Genomic DNA, 22,279 nt, shown 5'->3' on the forward strand with positions numbered 1-22,279 from the left:
AACAATTGTTCACGCAAATATTGCAAACTTTAAAACAATTATGTGTGGAGACATAAACACACAACTTGTGCAAGAAGACGTGAATAACTAATGGCAATATTCATGCAGGAGTTCAAGTATATTTATGAAGAGTGCCCTCTAGATAGTATAAACCTTCCACTCAAGTGAAACTGCGAGACAACTTTAGAAGAATTGATATACTTCAAATAGATAGGCCCTTTCAAGATCATAATTTTCCCTCATTAATAGGTTGCAATTTTGTCATTACTTTTATGATTGTTTCCCTATTTTATTTTACCAAATATTGCGTTAATTGGTGAATTCTATTTATTTTTGGTAATTTGTGTTGGTTGCAGAGATTTGGAGTAAAAAGGAATTAAAAGGCGTGATTTCTTCACTGAACTTGCTGCTCGGTGTGGTTAAGTCAAAATTAAAACTCTGCTCATCCTGGGGAGTTCGGGAGTTGACGTGTAATATCCAGTTGTGAAGTGAACTCTCAAAAGTCGAATCATGGATGTTTCACTAGATGATTATTGTTGACTTTTCATTTTTGGTTAAGATGGGATTTGTTGGAACAATTTGATTTGAATTGATAATAGTAGTTGACTAGTAATAGGAAACAAAAAAAGGGCAAAACTGTTTTGCCTTATCTTTTCTTTCTTCTTGGGCCGAATAGACTAGTCAGTAGTCAGTAGGTATTCTTTTCTTTTTTCGGCTGCAAGACACAAGAAAAAAATGTTCTTTGCTTTTTCTTTTCCGTTCTTTGAATAACAATATATCACTTTTGGAAAATATTCATGTCAAGGAATTCAACTAATTCACATGGAATTTCTTCAACGGAGATGAACTAAAATTCTCTTTCTAGTTAAGGAACAATAGAGGATTTGGTTTATCTAAAATTGTGAGATCGAATTAATTTTATTTATTCATTTAATTTTCTGATATTCGTATATTCCCTGCTTTACTTTCTTATGGTTGTTGTGTTATTCAAATATCCAGGGTCCGAAATTTAGATTAATTCAATAACCTAAAATTAATTAAGACAATTAAATCCATAATTGTTTAATTGTTCTAAATTAGTGGTAACTGGCATGATTGGATTTGTGTTAGGGGAATATATGGACTAATTTAAAATAACCCTTGTAGCATGTTATTTGACTAGAATTGGGCTTCTTTAATTCTTAAGGCAATTGAAAAATTAAACTCTAAGGTCGTACTTAGGATTATTTCTTGATTAGGGCAGTGGCTAATGGTCGTACCTTAGCTATCGATAAAGTAAGAAGAAATTGACTGTCATCACTTGTTTGGCAGTTATAACTTGTTTATCAGTTAACAAGTGGAATTACTATTGCATCAATGATCAATTAAATAAACTATTTTCGAAGTTATTTCTTGGTAAGAGTTATATATTATTGATTCAATTCTAATAAATTATCATCTAGTTTTATTTACTCATTTATTTTATTCGAGTTGTTTAATTATTTTCATTTTTATAAAAATCCCCCGAGACTCTAAACTTTAGAAGAAACGAATTTTTTCAATCCCTGTAGATTCGACCCTGTTACCCTATATATAAAAATTGTATTTTTCTCGAGGAGATATTTATTATTGCACAGGTTCGACACCTGTCAATTTTTTGGTACCGTTGTTGGGAACTGGTGTTAATTAATTTGTTTCTTTTCAAGTTCATTTTATTTAGATTTTTTTGGTATTTTTCTAGTTTATGTCGCGTTCTTCTTGTACAGGCAAATTAATTTTCGATCTTGAAGTAAAGAAAATTGCACGTAAAGTAAGGAAGGAGATCAGACAACACAGAGAGGAGAAGTTAATTGCTGCATTCCAGAGGCTCGATTCAGAAGCCGAATCGACGAATTCTTTGAGTGTCGTCTCGAGTGATTCTAAAGAAGATGAAGAAGTCGTCATGGCTAATACTTGGACCCTAAGGGAGTTGGCTATCCCTGACTTAAATCAGCAGCCATTATGCATTACCTTTCTAAATTTAGATGATAATACCCCTTTTGAATTAAAATCTGGTCTAATTCATCTTTTATCTTTTTTTCATGGTCTTCTTGGTGAGGAACCCCTTAAGCACTTGCAGAAATTTGATGTAGTATGCACAAGTATGAAATCTCTTGGGATTACTGAAGAACAGATAAAAATGAGAGCATTTCCCTTTTGCGACAACAACTTGCCATTCCAACCCCTATTATGTAGCATTTGTCTAAAACCCACGTCCCTTTGTATTTGGAGCTTTTAAGTACAACGCCCCAGATCCAACCCAATTATCATACCAGAAATCACAACTGTAATTGTTTAATCTCCATACTGTTTACCAGTGGACATAGTACAAACAATTTTGGAGATGGAGGTTCTGGATGCAGACATATCGGATGTCATGATTTGGTCTCCTTCTACCTCGGGGAGTTTTTCTCTCGGTTCGGCCTTTCAGGAGGTTTGGGAGGTAAGAGATTCGTCATTTATGTGCAGCAAGATTTGGCATTCACAGATTCCACTAAGAGTCTATTTTTTATGCTTCGGTTGCTGAGGGGAATACTTCCTCTAGATGACGTTTTGGCCAGGTTCCAGATTCAATTGCCTTCCAAATGCTTTTGTTCTGCAAATGCAAAGTGTGAAACGATCGATCATGTATTTTTGGACGGGGAATTGGCTAGGACGGTTTGGCAGTTCTTTGGTTCGGATTGTGGAGTTCGCCAGTCAGGAAATCTTCTTCGGGGAGTGTTAGTCGAATGGTGGTTCAGGCCAGCACGTACAGAACGACTACAATTTATTTTTTGGCTCTTACCTATTTTTATTTGCTTGCACTTGTGGAAGGTACGGAATGAAACATTTTTTCAAGAAGTGAAGGTGGATTGTCAGGTGTTGTGTCGGGCCATTTTTTAGGATCTGAAGGACGCATATGCAATTAAGTTCGGTGAGCTACAGGAGATTATGTCCTGGCCACAATTCTTGGGGCAGGTGGAGCTACGGTGCGATGCTGTTAAAATTGCAAAAGTTCATTGGGTATCGCCTCAATCAGGCTGGGTAAAACTTAATACAGACGATTGCTCGAAGGATAATCTAGGAATATTCGGAGGAGGGGGGATACTACGAGATTCCTTAGGGCGTTTAATCTTCGCTTTCTCTGCTGGTTTTGGTAAGGGGACTAATATGCAGGCTGAGGCCAGAGCCTTGTTAGTAGGGGTAAAACTTTGTGTCCAACAGGGCTTCAAGCAGATATTGGTTGAATCGGACTCGATGGTACTGGTACGAATCCTGAACAACGAATTTCAGTGTCTGTGGTCAATTGGTAGGAAGTTAGAATAGATTCGAATGCTCTCGTCTGACGTCTTGAAGTTTCAACACTGCTATCGAGAAGCAAATAAGATTGCTGATATACTGGCAAAGGAAGGGTGTAGTAAGTCAAAATTTGAGACATGTGTATATGAGCGACAGGAGGGGTTACCTAGACTGGCTAGGGGAGAGTATAAGCTCGACAGGCTATCATACCCATATTTTCGGATACGACGTCGGTCTGATAGACAGGGGCATCAAAATTTTAGCAGACATATATAGCATGAGGTATGGTTTATGCCCTCCTCAGGATCATTATCATTATAATAAAATATGTTAGTTAAAAAAAAAAGAGAGCGTTTCCCTTTTTCCTCAAGGATTCAGCAAAAGATTGGTTGTACTATCTGCCAGCAGGTAGTATCACAACCTGGGTGCAGTTAAAGAAGAAATTTCTGAAAAAATATTTTCCTGCATCCAAAGCTGCCAGTCTGAGAAAGGAGATATGTGGCATTAAACAACATCCAGAGGAGTCTCTCCATGACTACTGGGAGAGATTTAAGAAGTTGTATACTAGATGCCCTCAGTACTAGATAAGTGAACAATGACTAATTCAGTGCTTTTACGAGGATTTACTCTATGGAGATAGAAGAATTATTGATATTGCAAGTGGAGGGCGTTAGTGAACAAAACCCCGCGAGAGGCATGGGAATTGATTGAGGGGATGACCAAGAATTCACAACAATTTGGTACACGAAAAGATGTTCCAATACGTAGAGTGAATGAGGTAGAAACTTTATCTATTTAATAGCAATTGTCTGAACTAACATTTTTGGTTAGACAATTGGCCGTAGGAAACTCATCAGAAGTCAAGCCGTGTCAGATCTGTACCAATGTAGGACACTCTACGGATATGTGTGCAATGCTTCAAAAGGAGAATGCTGAATAGGTAAACATGACTGGTCAGATGCCTGCTCCAAGAAAGTAGTATGATCCATACTCCAACATCTATAACCTAAGTTGGAAGGACCATCCGAATCTCAGCTATGAAGGAAACAGATAGTAGAATTTCATGCCAAATAAATAGCAAGAGTACCAATAGCAATACAAATCCTGATCACGACATTCTTTTTTCAATTTGGGTCCGTCTTTAGAAGACATGATGAAAGTATTAACTGCTAAAATTATATAATTTCAGCAAAAGACGGAGATTGACATGCAGGATATATAGAATTAAATTAGTTTGATGGCAATATCAATGAACCGTTTGAAATTTCAAGCTCGAAAAAAATTGCCATCTCAACTCGAAGTGAACTCGAAGAATATAAGTGCTATGACTTTAAGAAGCGAAAAGGAAATTGAGGGATCCAAACTCGTGACTCCAAAAGATAAGAATAAAGAGCGGATCTAAAAGGAGATTGAGGAGGAAGGCATAGGGAGCGCGAACCCAGAGGTAATTTCTGATTCTGTAATTAAAGTTAGATCTAATCCATCACCTTTTTTCTAGTAGGTTAGAGAAATTGAAGAAGCAAAATAAGGAGAAAGAGATTCTAGAGATGTTTTGTAAGGTGGAAATCAATATTCTCCTGTTGAACGCGATCAAACAAGTGCCGAAGTATGCAAATTCTTGAAGGATTTGTACGTCAACAGAAGGAAACTGAAAGGAGATGAGAGAGTTGTTGTGAGGCAGAATGTATTGGCAATTCTGCAAAAGAAATTCCCACATAAATGCGGGGATCCAAATATGTTTACTATCTCCTATAAAATAGGAAGTATCTTGGTTAGAAATGTCATGCTAGATTAGGAGCATCAATTAACATCATGTCAAAGTCTATGTACGCGTCTTTAAATCTAGGACCATTGAAAGAAATTGAAATAATAATTCAATTAACTGATCAAACTAATGCATACCCTGATGGGCTAAATGAAGATGTTTCAGTCAAGGTTAATGAATTAATAGTTTTAGTTGATTTTTATATTCTTGATATGGATGATGATCGCTCCCCAGACCCATCCCCTCTGCTATTAGGTAGACCCTTTTTGAATATGACTTAGATAAAAATGAAAATTGTTTGAGGTCATGAAATATCTTTCTACTTCTACTTCTAACTCTTTTTTTGTTGTGAATGTCATTAATACTGTTGTACATGAAGTTTTCGAAATTGATAGTAGGGATGAGTTAGAAGTTGTTTTAACCAAACACCTTGAGTTGGAAACAACTCACAATATAAAGTTAAGTGATGATATAAAGCACATGGTCGGAGCACTGCAATTTTTAGAAACCACAATAACAAGATATGAACTTGCACCTATTTTTATGCCAGAACCTCACAAAAAATTATTACTCCTGCCAAATCACTTGAAATACGCGTATCTCTGTGATAAGGAGACTCATCTTGTGATCTTTTCGATAAAATTATCATCAATCTAGGAAAATAAGTTGATTTGGGTTCTTAGAGAACATAAGCAAGTGATAGGGTGAACTATTGCTGATATTAAAGGGATCAACTCTTGTGTGTGTATGCACAAAATTAGGATCGAAAAAAGTGCCCAACCTATAAAACAAACTCAAAAGAGGTTGAACCCCTTGATATTGGAGATAGTAAAATAGGAGATACTCAAGTTGTTGGATGTGAGGATTATATATGCAATATCAGATAGCCCATAGGCGAGTCCAGTGCAGATAGTTCCGAAGAAAGTTGGAGTGATAGTGCAAGCTAAGCAAGAGGGTAAACTAGTTCCAGTTCGAAAGCCCATCGGATGGTGTCAGTGTACAGATTATCGGAGACTAAATGCCATCACAATAAAGAATCACTTCCCTCTCCATTTTATTGATCAAATAATTGAAAGGTTAGCATGTCGAGTTTATTATTATTTTTTGAATGATTCTTCAGCTTACTTTCAGATCACAATTGTACTGAAGGATCAGGACAAAACTACCTTCACGTGCCCGTTTGGAACTTTTACTTATATACGAATGCCTTTCGGATTATGTAACACTCTCGTCACTTTTCAGAGATATATGATAAATATATTTTCTGAATATGTAGAGAAAATTATAGAGGTGTTCATGGATGATTTTAGTATGTATGGTAATATTTTTGATAATTTTAAATTAATTTTGGCAAGATGTATAGAAACTAACCTAGTGCTCAATTGAAAAAAAATGTCATTTTATGGTTGAGTAAGGGATAGTTCTAGGTCATGTAGTGTTATCCAAAGGTATCGAAATTGATAAGGTCAAGGTAGATATTGTGTCTGCTTTACCTTACCTTGCAAATATGTGGGAAGTACGCTCTTTTTTGTACATGCAGGTTTCTATCGCAGATTTACCAAAAACTTCTCAAAAATTGGAGCACCTCTATTTAAACTTTTACAAAAAGGTGTGATCATTGAATTCAATGATGAGTGTAAAAATGGCGTTTAACAAGTTGAAGGAACTCCTAACTTCACAATCGATTATCCAACCCCCTGATTGGAGTCTCCTATTCAAGATCATGTGCGATGCCAGTGACTATGCAGTGGAAGCAATGCTGGATCAGAGAGTGCGACAAGTTACTCACACCATTTACTATGCATCGAGGGTCTTGAATGGAGTTCAACTTAATTACTCTATCATCGAAAAAGAGCTCCTAACTGTTATTTTTGTTTTAAAAAAATTTATGTCATATTTATTAGGTGCTAAAATTATCGTATATTTTGATCATGCAACTCTGCGTTACTTGCTAACAAAGAAAGATGCAAAACCAAGGTTGATTAGGTGGATATTGCTTCTACAAGAGTTCGACCTAGAGATCAGAAATAAAAGAGAAGCAAAAAATCTAGTGGCTGTTCATTTGAGTCGCACACCCGTTGTCGAGGAGGAATTTCCATTAAGGGAATCTATTTCTGACAAGCAATTATTTTTAATTAATTCTCTTTTGCCTTGGTACGCTAATATTATTAATTATTTAGTGACTGATGAATTACCTGCAGGGTGGTCCAAGGCGAAAAAGGACAAGTTGAAAAGTGACGCTAAATATTTTACATGGGACGACTCTTACCTATGGAAGTGGTGTGTGGATCAAGTGATGAGAAGATGTGTAAGTGAAAATGAATTTCAATCTATACCGACTTTTTGTCACACTTTTGCATGTGGAGATCATTTTGAACCGAAAAAAACGGCTCACAGGTTATTACAAAATGGATTTTACTAGCCTTTCCTGTTCAAAAATGCATACTTATTTTGTAAATCTTGTGATAGATGTCAGAGAATAGGTAATATTTTTCGTAGAGATCAAATGCCATAAACCCCCATATTTTTTGTTAAAATTTTTGGCGTTTGGAGTATTGATTTTATGGACCGTTTTCCTACATCACTTGATTTTCTTTATATATTGTTGACAATAGAATATGTTTCCAAATGGGTGAAAGTTAAAATCACCCGAACTAATGATTCAAAAGTAGTTTTAAATTTTATAAAGTGCAATACTTTTGTACGTTTTGAAATTTCAAGAGCCATGGTGAGCGATAGGGGGACACATTTCTGCAATAAGATGATAGCTGCACTTCATAGGAAGTATGGTGTCCTTCATAAGGTCTCAACCTCTTATCACCCCCAGAGAAATGGCCAGACAGAGGTCTTCAACAAGAAAATCAAGTCTATCTTGGAGAAGATGGTGCGTCCTGATAGGAAGGATTGGAACCAAAAGTTAGAAGATACACTTTGGACATATCGAAGCACGTACAAGATGTCTGTAGATATGTCTCCCTATAAGTTGGTATTCAGAAAGTCATGCCATCTTCCAATGGAATTCGAGCACAAAGCATTTTGGACGGTGAAGCAATGCAATATGGACATTGAGGAGGCCGAAATTCACAGGAAGCATCAATTACAAGAATTAAAGAAAATCTGAAATGAAGCATATGAGAATGCCGTGATTTATAAAGAGAGGAATAGAGTTTTTCATGGCCAACAAATTTCAAGAAGAACCTTTGCGGTTGGTCAGAAAGTTCTTCTCTATCAGTTAAAATTTAAATTATTTTGAGGTAAATTATGTTCTCGTTGGATTGGTCATTTTGTAGTTACTCATATTTTTCATTATGGCGCAATGAAAATTCAAAATTTGAAAATGGACATGAAGTTTGTGGTGAATGGGCATCACCTCAAACCTTATTATGAAGAATTTCCAGTTGAAGAGGTGGAGATGTTGCAACTTGAAGATCCAACTTATACAAACTAAAGACGTTTAGCTACGTCTAACCAAAGATGTTAAAGAAAGGTGCTTGTTGGGAGGCAATCCAACTTTGTTGATATTTTTTCAATTGTGTTTTTTTCATTTTATATTTGTGTTTCGTTTTGCCCATTTAATGTTTGTGTTTTATAATTGAATAAAGGCACGTCTGCACTTAACTTACGAGTCCGTCATTTTCACAAGTGCAGAATTTTAAGGGTCAAGGGGTCAACAAGCTATGTCCATGTCTTCTGATCACGTGCTAGGAAGAAATTTTCCAAAATCATGATCAGAAAACTTTTCCACTTTATGACGTGCCCATGCTTTCTGGTCGCGTGTAGGAAAAAATTTCACGGTGCAAGAGTAGAAAACTCCCAGTTTTTATGACATGCTCGTGCCTTCTGGTCACGTGTTAGGAAGAAATTTCCCAAAATCATGATCATAAGACTCTCACTTTATGACGTGCCTGCGTATTGTCATTTTATATGCATGTTGAGATCACATTTTTGTTGAATTTGATGCATGAAAGTGACAAGGGCATCTTGAATTTAATCCCTTTTAACTTTCTTAAAGGACCAGCCCCTCATTTGTTTACCATTTGAGCCTTTATCCCTTTTCTTTTTCTAATAACCACAATTGTTACCCCCAAGACCTTTTGTTTTGACTTTCTTTTTGAACCTTGTGTTAAAGGGATGTCTAAATTGAATTGCATGAAATTGGGTGTATCATTGCTAGGCAATAGAATAAAGTTAGCAAGTTGTACAAGTGAAGTAGTTCCAAATGTGTTTGCATACGCTGAAAATGAAATGAAAAAAAATGATGGTTCAAAAAAAAAAAAAAAAGACGCATGCCATGAAGTGCTTTTGTGCGTAAGTGTTGAAGTAGTAAAGGCAAATTGCTGAAAAGCATTTACACTTGTCGAGTTGATGAAAGTGGTTGCCAAACATTGGAAGATTGAGTTGAGAAAGTTTTCATGTGATGAATTCTTGACACCCCCTTGACATGTTTACACCTCGATTCACCCTTATAGCTTGCCCTTTGCCCTAGCCCTATTATAACCTTATAAAAGTCCCTTCGATTCTTGTAATTAATTTACTATTGGTGGTGGAGATGTGATATTTGAGCAAGCTTATGGTAAAGTCATTCCATAGTATTGATTTGAGAATATATTATGCCTATACACTCTTGTGAGTGACAAGTGCCATTGTTAAAAGTTCTTGGGAGGATTGTTAAAATTCAATGTATTTTGACTTTGGGGAACTTGTTGGGACAATAGGGTACAGGTACGGGTATGAATTACTACATAATCTTGCTATTTTGATTGTGCTTCTAAGTTTGGATTTGCTTGAGGACAAGCATAGTTTAGGTGTGGGAGAAATTGATAGATTGTAATTTGGTCATTAATTTTATGATTGTTTCCCTCTTTTATTTGACCAAATATCGCATTAATTGGTAGATTCTACTTAGTTTTGATAATTTGTGTTGATTGTAGAGATTTGAAATAAAAAGTAATTAAAAGGCGTGAGTTCTTCACTGAACCTGCTGCTTGGCGTGGTCACATCAAAAATAAAACTCTGCTTGTCCTGGGGAGTTCGAGAGTTGACGTGTAATATCCAGTTGTGAAGTGAAGTCTCAAAAGTCAGATATGATTATTGTTGACTTTTCATTTTTGGTTAAGATGGGATTTGTCGGAACAATTTGATTTGAATTGATACTAGTAATTGACTAGTAGTAGGAAATAGAAAAAATGCAAGACCGTTTTGGCTTATTTTTTCTTTTTTCTCGGGCCGAATAGACTAGTTAGTAGTCAGTAGGTATTCTTTTCTTTTTTTGGCCGCAAGACTCAAGAAAAAGACATTCTTTGCTTTTTCTTTTCCATTTTTCAAATAACAATACCTCACTTTTGGGGAAATATTCTTGTCAAGGATTCAACTAATTCACGTGGGATTTCTTCAATGGAGATGAACTAAAATTCTATTTCTAATCAAGGAACAACGGAGATTTGATTCATCTAAAATTGTGAAATCGAATTAATTTTATTTAATTCTTTAATTTTCTGGTATTCGTATATTCCCTACTTTACTTTCTTATGGTTGTTATGTTATTCGATATCTAGAGTCTGGAATTTAGATTAATTCAATAACCTAAAATCAATTAGGACAATTAAATCCGTAATTGTTTAATTGTTCTAAATTAGTAGCAACTAACATGATTGGCTTTGTGTCAGGGGAATATATGGGTTGATTTAAAATAACTTTCGTAGCGTATTATTTAGTTAGAACAGGGCTTTTCTAAATTTTTAGGCAATTGAAAAATTCAACTCTAAGGTCGTATCCAGGGTTATTTCTTGATTAGGGTAGTGGCTAACGGTCGTATCTTAACTATCAATAAAGTAAGAAGAAGTTTACTGTCATCACCATAGTTATTAAACCCGGCCCGGCGATCGGATCGGTCAACCCGGCGAACCGATCATTGGACCGGGCCGGGTTTTCATGTAGATCGTTTAAGCTAGGGGTGTTTCGCGAATTGAGCCGCTCGAATACGAGCTCGACTCGAGCTAATTAAGTAGATCTCGAGCTCGAGCTCGAACTCAAAAACATTAAACTCGTTGGCTCGCGAGCTCAATTATATATATATTTTTTATTTTTTATTTTTATTTTAATAGTAAAATTACATATATATCCCTAATATTTTATTATTTGTTAAAAAAATTATTGTTTTATTCATTTTTAAAAATAAATAATTATTTTTTATTTTTTAAAAATAAAAATAAAAATAATTATTTTTTTATTTTTTAAGCTCGAGCTTGATATGTTGAGATGTTGGTGAGGTAACTTTCTTATAATATATGAATGTTTTATCAATTCTATCTTTATTGTTTTATTTCTCTAAAACAAATTTATTTGAAATATTTTAATAAAAACTTATGACACCCCAAACTCTATAAGTTATAAAATGGATTTCAAAAATAACATATTATATAATTCATTTTAAAGATAAATATTGTTTTTAATAATTTTTTGCACTTAAAATTCATAAATAAGCTAGATAATTATACTAAATATAGATAAAATTTTACACTTTAAGTTTAGTGCATTACTAAATAAATTTATATTTTATTGATTCTTATATGAATTAATTATTCTATAGTGAATTAAATTAAATGAATATTTGCTATGGTATTATTTATTACAATTTATATCATTTATCTTATTAAAAAATTATGTAAATATAATATTTAAATATATTTAGTGACCCACCGGTTCAACCACTCACCCACTGGTTGAACCAGTGACTCGTTGACCCACCTCCTTCACCGGGTTCCTTTCCGGACCGGGTTTAATAACTATGGTCATCACCTGTTTGGCAGTTATAACCTGTTTATTAGTTAATAAGTGGAATTACTATTGCATCAATGATCAATTAAGTGAACCATTTTCGAAGTTATTTCTTGACTAGAGTTATATATTATTGATTCAATTCTAATAAATTGTCATTTAGTTTTATTTGCTCATTTATTTTATTCGAGTTGTTTAATTATTTTCATTTTTATAAAAATCTCCCCAAGACTCTGAACTTTAGAAGAAACGAATTTTTTCAGTCCCTGTGGATTCAGCCTTGCTGACCCTATATACAAAAATTGTATTTTTCTCGAGTAGGTATTTATTATTGCACAGACTCAACACCTGTCACTCACTGTACAGTCAACCTTTTTAAAATTGATATATGATTATTACCTTTAGGCAGATAACCATATAATACAATCATAAAAAACAAACACCTCATGATCCTTATTAAATAAATTTATGAATTATGAAAACGGCCATTCTGGTGTACCAGTTATAATAATTCAATAAACCATTTAAATGAGATAAATATTATATGACCATAAATGTATCATGGTGATCACTTAACCCTTCCAAAATTAATATGCATAAATACCCCCTTTGGACAGGTAATTATGATAATAATTTTATAAGACAAACATCCCAGAATCCTTATCGAATAATTTTATCAATTAAAACAATAGCCTCGTCGATGGTACTAATTGTAATAATCCATTAAATCATTCAATTGAGCTAATATTTTATGTCAATGAATAACAAATCTAACTATGACATTGGCAAACTAAAAATTGTTTGCTCAAGCTAAATATCCTTTGTCTAATTTGCTTAAAATCTTTATTTATGCCATTGAAATCTTGGATAAAGAAAATATATGACATATTTTTATAAATACATGAACAAAAAAGGCTACCTCAAATATTATGCCAAAGGTTCATATCTCAAGTAACAATTTCAACTTTTAATAAAAACCCAAGTTGAAAACTAACATATAACTTCAAAACATGAACATCTCAGGACCCTTATTAAATAATTTTATAAATAAATAAAGGTCACTTCGATGATACCATTCATTATAATTTAAGAATTATTTAATTGAGACAAAGATTTTATGCACATAAATTCTCTCATGTCATTCATAGAAGAGCAAATTTAAATAAATTGCACCTTATTCATGAAGTTCTAAGAAGACATCATATAGAATATGTCAATCTTAAGCACAAAAAGCATCCACAACCTTAATTTATCTCTCAATACATTGAATTAGGAATAAATTCAATTGAATAATAGCACTGAGATAATGCTAATGAATGCATCTTGACTTGCTCATTTTGGTCATAACTCTTAATCACAATTTCATATGAGAATTGTACTTTAACGAGAAAAATGAATTTGACATATGAGATGTCGCGCCCCATTTTTAAAATAAAAGAGAAATGAGTTTAGAAAAATGATTTTTTATTTTTATAAAATAAATAAAGAAAAAGTGCATAAAATGGGACTTAGAAAATCTGGCGGTTTAGATCCAAAATTTAGTCTAAAAAGGGTTTTTAAGAAAATAGGAGTCACCACTTGGTATCGAATTTAGGTGTACCAAGTCACCCAAAATATATTTTAAATGAAAAAATAAATAAAACCCTTTTAAATGACTTTAGATCTTTGAAAATAAGAGAAAAGAGTTCGGGAGTCACATTTGATGAAAGGGAAGGCAAAGATTTGATTTAATGCACCCTTTCAACCTAACCAAGGCAAGTTGCAAAATTTAGTCGAAAATTTTTCTTAATCTAACCTATAAATTTATCACATTTGAATGTTTTTATATGGATGCAAATCTAGACATAAGGGTATCGAGAGGGATGGTCTCGTCTCTTCAAAATTTAATTGGTGTAACTCACATTAATTGTGATGCTAAATAATGATTCTTTGAAGAGGTTACGAAAAATGCGAAAGATGAGTCTCAAAAAGACAATCATGATATCTAGTTAAATATACGTGACCTAGAAGAGGAGAATGTAACATGACGGGTATGAGAGACTAAAATTCGTGATTCAATTTTCCTTCTTATAGAGGGGATGAAAGCGTGCTAAGATTAAGAAACCATACTCGTTCATTTTCCATATTTAAAGGGTGACTTTTCTAATCTAATCAAGCAAATGGACTAGTCTATTTCTAATTTTCTAAAATGAAATGCAATTCTAAATGATATGGTCCAAACATATAAAGGGGTAAGGGAATAATAGTAGGGAAAATATCATACAAATGAAAATAATCTAAAACAAAAAAATGCATAAGATGCAATAAATGTCACGCAAAAGTATGAATCTAGCACGAAAAACGGCCTAAAGGGTCTAACATTGGACTAACCCATTTTTATAAGTCCTCACTAGCGTTGGACTAGTGAGAAATCGTGGAAAAAAATCACAACTAACATTGGACTAGTGTGGTGACGTCATGTATTTATTATAAATAAATAAAGTATATAAAATATAATTAAAACAAATAAACTCATAAATACACAAGCACACAAGCATGCAAGCAAATAAAAACTAACTATTACATTGGGGGCTCTAAAGACAATCTAAAATGGGAAATTTGAAAATAATAAACCGATTTATTACATTTATCTAACTAATTACATTTTGGCAAAAAATAAAATCTATCTATTACATGGCCTAACTAAATGCATTTTTTGGGCACCTATCTATTACAATTTGAGATTTAAATGCCTCCCAAATTATCTTCAAAATTAAATAAAATAAATAAAAACCTAAAATGAATAAAATGAGTAAATAAAAGAAAAAGCACCCCAAAACATGTAATCTGTGAGGACTTGTAAAATCTCTTATATTTTTCTTAAAATTCCCTTTTATTTGGAAATTATTACTTTATAATAGCCTTACTCCCCAATCATCCCACAATAAGTGTAAAGGAACATAAAATCTTGGGTTTCTCTTTTCATTTTCAGGTTAGCGCGAATTAGGATTTTTTACGCCTTTTCGTAGTGTGACTATCCGGTACGGAGTATGGATCAAATTTGGTGATTAAGAGTGAGTTTTAGATGATATTAAGTGTGTGATTAGAAGTGATAATAATAAGTTAGTGAATTATAAGTTAAAACCCTAGTATACGCGATTTAAAAAAAATCGGCCCGAACCGACGGGTATCGCTCACTACCGATTGAACACCCCACTTGACTACCACTTCCCTACCATAACATATCCTTGATATTGCTTCAAAATATCTCCCTCATCCTCAGCTCTCTTGGCCGAAATTTTTGACCCAAAAATACAAGGAAAAGAAAAAAATTGAGATGGATTTTGGTGGCGACAAGTGGCGGCCATCCATGGCTTCTTGCCTAACTAATTTTCCTCCATATTTATCATCACAAAACACACAATTGCTCCTCATTTCTTCCTACCAGCCGTGAGCATAAGAGAGAGAGAGCAAGAGAAAGCAGCTTCAATTCATCTTGAGTTTGAACCATTTGAGTGGAAAAAAAATAAGATTCTAAACCAATTAAATCCTTCTTTGAGCACTTGGAATGCTTGGTGTGCAAGAGGTTTACAAGAGGAGGTGATGGATAACTGTTATAAGCATTTTTGAGAGGTATATGGGCTGACCATCACATTTATTTCCCTTAGTCTTGTCTAAGTTGAGTAGTAACTTGTAATCTTGCTTGTGATGCTTAATTCATGTGATTTTGGATGATTGTAGTGATGAATTTTGACTTAGGGTTTTGAATGGTTCACTTGAAATTCCTATTGTTTGGATGGTATATGGTATATGTAAGCTTGTATAAGAGGTTGTGGTAGTGATTTAAGCAAGAAATGAAGAGATTTCCCTTTGAAACCCCAAATTCCAGATTTCAGTTTTTCACCTCCCCTGTTCTGACCGGTTCTGTTTGAAACGGTTGGAGGCCGAATTAGACTTAGCACAAAACATGAAAGTTGTAGGGAATGATGTTTTATAATTGGTTGTAAAATTTTAGCTCAATCCGAGCACTGTATCATGTGAAAAGACAAAAATACCCCTGACTGCCATAGGTAGAGCTTTGTGGCCAGTTTTGACATTTTACCAATCTGACCGCATCTGTTCACCCTAATCCATACTGAATTAGCATTTGGCCGAAACATAGAAGTTGTAGTGCTATGTCTTAGCTTTTCAACGGCCCTGAAAACGCCTTAATCGGACTTTGGTAGCCTGAGTTATTGTCGTTTACGCATAGTGCGGTTAACTAGCTCGAATGTGAGATTCTGGTTCTGTAATTTGACATTTTGACCTGGATACACTATGAACTGGACTAAGTGGTCTTCATTAAATTTGTATGCCTTTGTCTTAACTTCGAAACGGTATAAATTACACCCCAATCCGATAAGTGTAGCTTCGGTTGTGTCCGTTCCGCTAAGTGACAGCAAATATTTCTTTTGTTTTCTGACTTAAATTTCATTTCCGGACATTTTCCTAACTTGAATTTGTACTTGTACGACTTTGAGCCTATTGAACGGCTATGGAAATGAGATGATTTTATGTATGACTTTGGGATTGACTGAGGAAAAGAATGAAGTCATAAATGGCTGGAAAATAGGTAAATACAAAGGGCGTGCTGCCCAAATTTACGCTCGAGGGTTAGGTAGATATACTTGCGACACGAGTAAGACTTGAGAGCGAATACCACTTGAACCATCTAAGATATTTGCATCGTCTTTTATCAAGATATATAAGTTAGAACTTGGCCGACCTTGTACCCTTGGGAAAATAAAATTTACGACTAATAGAAATATGTTTTCTCAATTTCTTCGACTCAAATGGTATTTCAAGTGTAATTGCTTCAAAGTTTCAAAGGTTTAATGTGAGAACCCTAAAATATTCCCATATTCTCCGCATTTTTTTTTTGTTTATGCTCACTTCCCTTTCAAAATGAAAATTTGTTAACCAAGTTTTCTAAGGAGGGTTTTCATTATAAATGTGAGCGTGTGGGGGTGTATATTAAGTGTATGTGTGTGAGATTATATATATATCTTTGTTGGAAGTACGGACGAATGCGGCATGTGAACTTGGAAAGAAAATTTCTGCTGAAAATGTTTTGTACCAAATCCGGCTGCAAATCCGGCCAGTTCTTGGCCGGATTGTTGGCCGGATTGCTTGAGGGATTTGAAAAAAAAAAACTTGTTCAGCCACTGCCTTGAATCCTGCATGGAATCCGGCCGGAAATCTGGCCAGAAACCGGCCGGATTGTGACGTGGCAAGTCCGGCAGCCAGGTTTGACCAGCTGTTTTCTTCCTTCTTATTCTACTTTTTGGCTGAAATATCTTCATTTTTGCTCCTTGCTTGACCGGCTATCTTGAGAGAAAAACCAAGAAAGCTCTTCATTTTCCAGTTTCAATTTTTGCTCAAATCTTGAGTTTTAACCGGTGGAATTACAAACTACCCCGTACAAGTGCTAGCTACGGAGGATTAAAGGTTTTGGTGGAGTTGTTTTTGAAAGGGAAGCTATAAGTTGCTAGCTTTCTAGAGTTTGAGGTAAGTTGAATAAGAATAAGAAAGTATCTCTTGCTTTAATAATGGTTAATTGGTGGTTGTTAGAGGTTAGTTAGGCTATTTTGTAGAAGATTTCATGATTTTAAGTAAAGTTGGATCAATTTCTGATTTATTGGGGTTTTTTCTGATTTTATATGATAATCATGGGTTGGCTTTGGAATGATAGTTTGATATGGTATAAAATGAAACTTGTGCATATTAATTGTGGTTATTGCGGAAAATTTCAGCAGTTGTGCGGAAATTTTAGTTTTAGGGTTAATTTAGGGGCTTTCTCATGGTTGGTTCTTGAGCTTCCAATTGGTTGTACTTAAGGGGGTTTAAGAGCCTCCAATATATTCTATGTAATTGTAATTAATTGCTATGAGAATTGATATTTGATGGTAGGGTGAAAGTGAAGTGGTTAAAGGAAAATGCTGTCCGTTTATTTTCTGGTAATTTGAGTAAGTTAGAGTGGATTTAGAAATGTGATTTTTGTGTCGAGTGGGACGCACTTCAATGAGAACTACATCGGTTCTCTCGAAGGGTATTCGAGGAGCTACTTTTCTATTCGAACTTATATATTTTCGCTTGGCGAATATCGTGACCGTTTTACCATTTTAACACATGATATCTCTTCAGTTTGAAACTTCAAATGTTTACTTACTCCTTACCAAAATAAAGAGGTATGAGTTAAAGTTTTCTCGGCCACGAGAAAACTCCTTTCACATGAGGTTTTAAGTGTGAAATTAAGGTATTTTGTCCTCCTTTTCACATGATTTTTATCAAGACACTTGTTATATAATATCTACTTGAATATATGTGGATTTTGAGCCTATCTACTTGTTATATAATATTTCTTTAACCTATCTAGCTGGATTCTGATTGGTCTTCGGTCCAAGTGTTTTCCGTTGGAATTTTCTACAACCTTTTTGAGTTTAGTTTTGTGTTTGATTTGGGACACTCTTAGTTATTTCCGTCTTCAGATCCAAATGCCCTATTTTCACTTTTAAAGTCATCTTTATACGTTCTACTCGTAAATAGTCGGATTTTCTTCGATTTCACCTAATTATTTTGCTAGATGAACTGTAATATTCTCTCTTGTTTGATCTTAGGTTTCATCGGTGACTGAGTGTATTATCCGGAAAGATATTTTGGACGTTATTTTGCGTAAATAGGTGAGTGTTCCTAGTTTGTTGTATTTCTATTGATTATATGGCTTGTTGTGGAGGTTTGATAATGTGTTAAGTACTCTCAATGATTGCCAAAATGAGTTTTACTAGGCGAGTGTGTACTTTACCGCACTAGACCTAAAAGAATGTGAACTTTTTAATGATTCAATGATTTCAACGCTACTTGTGCATGAATGTAAGCATTTTGGCTGAACTGGGCCCTGTCCTTCGTTACCGATCGACTCGAGCCAGAAGCGGATTCGGTCGGGCGATTTGGTGACCCTGGGTGAATGTTTGGTATACTCGAGTATTACATTGTTGTCGGATGGAGTCCGGCCAACGTCCGGAAGGGGGTGAAATGAAATGAATGAACGAGTGGTAATGTAAATGAAGGGTTTTACTTACAAAAATGCATTTTCAAATGATTGGAGGAATAAGGAAATGAAAGGAGAATGAATTAATTAATTGCTCCATGTGAGCACGTATCCTTTTAATGAATGTGTTATTACCGCTTTATATTGTAAATGTTTCTTGAATTATTTGTTATCTATGGTTGATGTATTGGTCTTATTGTTTGATTATATGTCTGGAACCTCACTGAGCTTCTAACTCATTCTTTTAGTTTTGTTTTCCTTAACAGGGGATGCGAGCAAGGGCGAGAGATCTGTATAGACTAGTTTAGTCAAGTTCTTTTGATTTTTGTAATGATTCTAGCCCTAGCGTTTGGCACGGGTTGGATGTATGAAGAATTGAGAACCTTTGTATATTTGAGTTTGTACTCCCTTTTGAGATAGAAATGTATATAAGTTTTACTTTAAGTTTTGGATTGTTATTATCCTTGTTCTTGTGGTTTTACTTGAGGTATGACTGAGTCCCGGCGAGAGTTGGGCAGGCGGTCCGCCGAACCCATTGGTTCGTCTTAGGGGAAGGTGGGGCTGTCACATTTAAGAGCGAGCATGAATTTTTCAGAATTTGATAAGTATCGTGAATACTACTTAAGCGAATTGCATTTACTTGATTTTCTTGAAGCGAAACTCCTATGTTTCGAACTCTAGAGAGTTTTACATTCGCAAATGATATTTTATCGCAGATTTGGACTCCAACCAGGGTGTTGGACCTGAACGTGACTTTTGAAAGGCACTAGATCTTTGGTGAGTACTTCCAAATACCTGATTGAACTGGACACTTGTGTTCAATACTTGACCAATGTGATTTAATGATATGTCATTTGTTTGATCCGACAAGAGTGTACTTTATCGTACTTGCCCTAATATGAGATATACTTGTTTATTGTTGCAATCAGATTTGATATATTTGTGTATATGGTGCGCACTTCCTGGAATTCCAGAAATCCTGTGGCGAGTTACTCGAGTCGAGCCGACAAGAGTTTGGTCGATTGGGTAACGAACCCTGGGTCTTTTGTTTTGTTGAGTGGAGTGATATCTCCTCGACTAATCGGTATACTCGAGTATTACCACCAATGTTTATTGAGGATTTTGGGCCCAGTAGGGGGTTTGGATGGTGGACGGAGAGAAGTTTAAGTGGTGCTCTACCGGATTGGTTACTTACTTGAAAGTTGACGGAGAGTCAACTATTACTTGATCAAGCTCTGGTGATGCAAATGGGAAGTTGGCTCCTGAGAGTCATCTGTATCCTTATACTTTGGAATGATTAAGAAAACTTTACACTCGCTCATTTTTGAGATTTGTTACTTGAATTGTTATTGCTCACTTTTATGAATTTTTCATGCTCATTACTTTGCTACGTGATACTTGCATGTTTAAATAATGGTCAACTTGCTATTTGGAACCTCACTGGGCTTTTAACTTATTCCACGTCATTTGTTTTCCTTACAGGGGTACGAGCGAGGAGTGGGACTGGTACAGACTAGCGTAGTCTAGTTTTGAATTTTGAATTTGTACTCACGCTAATACCCGACTAGGGTTGATTGTACTCGAATTGTTAACACTTTGAAGTATTTTGATGTGTAGAAACTTTGTATCTGGATTTGAGCATCAATGTATATATTAAGTTGAAGTGGATGTGTTATTTATTTTCTATGGATGTACGTTATTTTTCTTGAGCTATCAGTGAGTGAGTCCTGGCGAGAGTTGGGCAGGCGACTCGCTAAACCCTAGGGTACGCTCTAGGAGGAGGTGGGGCCGTCACATAATCACATATAAAATCACATAGGAGCACATAAAAGAATTTAAAATAATAATAGAAGGTACTTCCCTTGAAATAGTGGTTAAATGAGGTAAAACTTACCCTATTTATACTCCAAAATCAACAAAATGATCAATGCTCCAATTTAATTAACAATTTAAAAGAAAATATAAACTTATAACCAATTCACTTTATTATTATTATAAAGAAATGTAAATAAACATAAAAGAGTTTCCTGGAATTCAGTGTTACCAAAAGAGTTTCAGTATGAAGAGAAACCCAAATGATCATAGTCACCATCTATTCAACAATTGACTCTCTGTTCCATTCACGGCTCTCTTTGTGCTTTAAAACTCTACCTTAGTGCTCCTTCGGAATTTCACTACGGTTGCTCCCGCCCATTTATTTTCTTTTTCTTTATTTTTTTGTTTTTTCTTTATTTTTTTCTCTCTTTTTTTTTGAAAAGGCGCACTTTCGAATTTTCACCTAATGAACAACTTTTAACGACAGCCTTTTTCCATTCAAAAATATGTATCAAGATTAGGGGTGGCAATTTCTGACACGACCCGAAAACACGACACGAACCTAACACGAAATTAATGGGTTTGGGTTGAAGTTTTTGGGGTTCGGGTCAGAATCGGGTCGAACCCGAAAAGAAAACAGGTCAATTTCGGGTCAACCCGTGGTGACCTGATATGATCCGATATGACCCAGTTTACAAATTAAAAATAATTTAATAAACATAAAAATTATTTTATCTAACTAAACTAAATCATTCTTTTTTTTCAAAGGCATTAATTACTTAATCCTAAATGAATTTATTTACCTTGTATGAAGTTAAAATTATTATATTTAGACAAATAATATAATTCATTTTAATTTATTTTATATTTGGTTTGGAATAAAACACTTTTACGGTGTTTAATTTATTTTGGATTTGATTTGAAATTATTTATTTAAATTTTTATTACTTGATGATGTAATTAATTTTGTGAGAAATTGATTTTATTAGAATTTACAGTGATAAATTAATAAATTAAAATTAATTTCGGGTCATTTCGGGTCGACCCGTCAACCCGCCAACCCAAAATTTTCGGGTTCGTGTCAAATATACTGACCCGTCACGGGTTGACGGGTCGGGTTCGAGTCAACAGATTTTTTGGCGGGTCGGGTCAAGACCCGACCCGACCCGCCAACCTGATTGGACCCGAATTGCCACCCCTAATCAAGATTGATGGCATCAGTGAAACAATCATTCCCTTGTAAAATTTGGTGAAAGTGTATTTATATCATTTGCCATTTGATTAAGAAATTTTCAATTAGAAATATTGTTAAAGGCAGAAGTCGGGATCTTTTTGACTTTTGTAATGGGGATAGGTAGGGTGTTGAGAAGCGTTAAGACTTGAAAGCAAATCTTTTAAGGGGTTTTAAAAAAAATTCTAGAACCGCATCCTATAAAATTTGCCCTGGTTTGAATCTTGACTGGGTTTTCTCCTATTCTTCATTTGTTTTTGTATGCTTTCATTCTCCCCTTTTTTTTTCCCAAACGAAAACTTAAAACTGCCCCAGTGTGGGGTTTACG

The sequence above is a fragment of the Coffea arabica genome, chromosome 9e (assembly GCF_036785885.1).
Source record: "Coffea arabica cultivar ET-39 chromosome 9e, Coffea Arabica ET-39 HiFi, whole genome shotgun sequence".
NCBI classification, from domain to species: domain Eukaryota; kingdom Viridiplantae; phylum Streptophyta; class Magnoliopsida; order Gentianales; family Rubiaceae; genus Coffea; species Coffea arabica.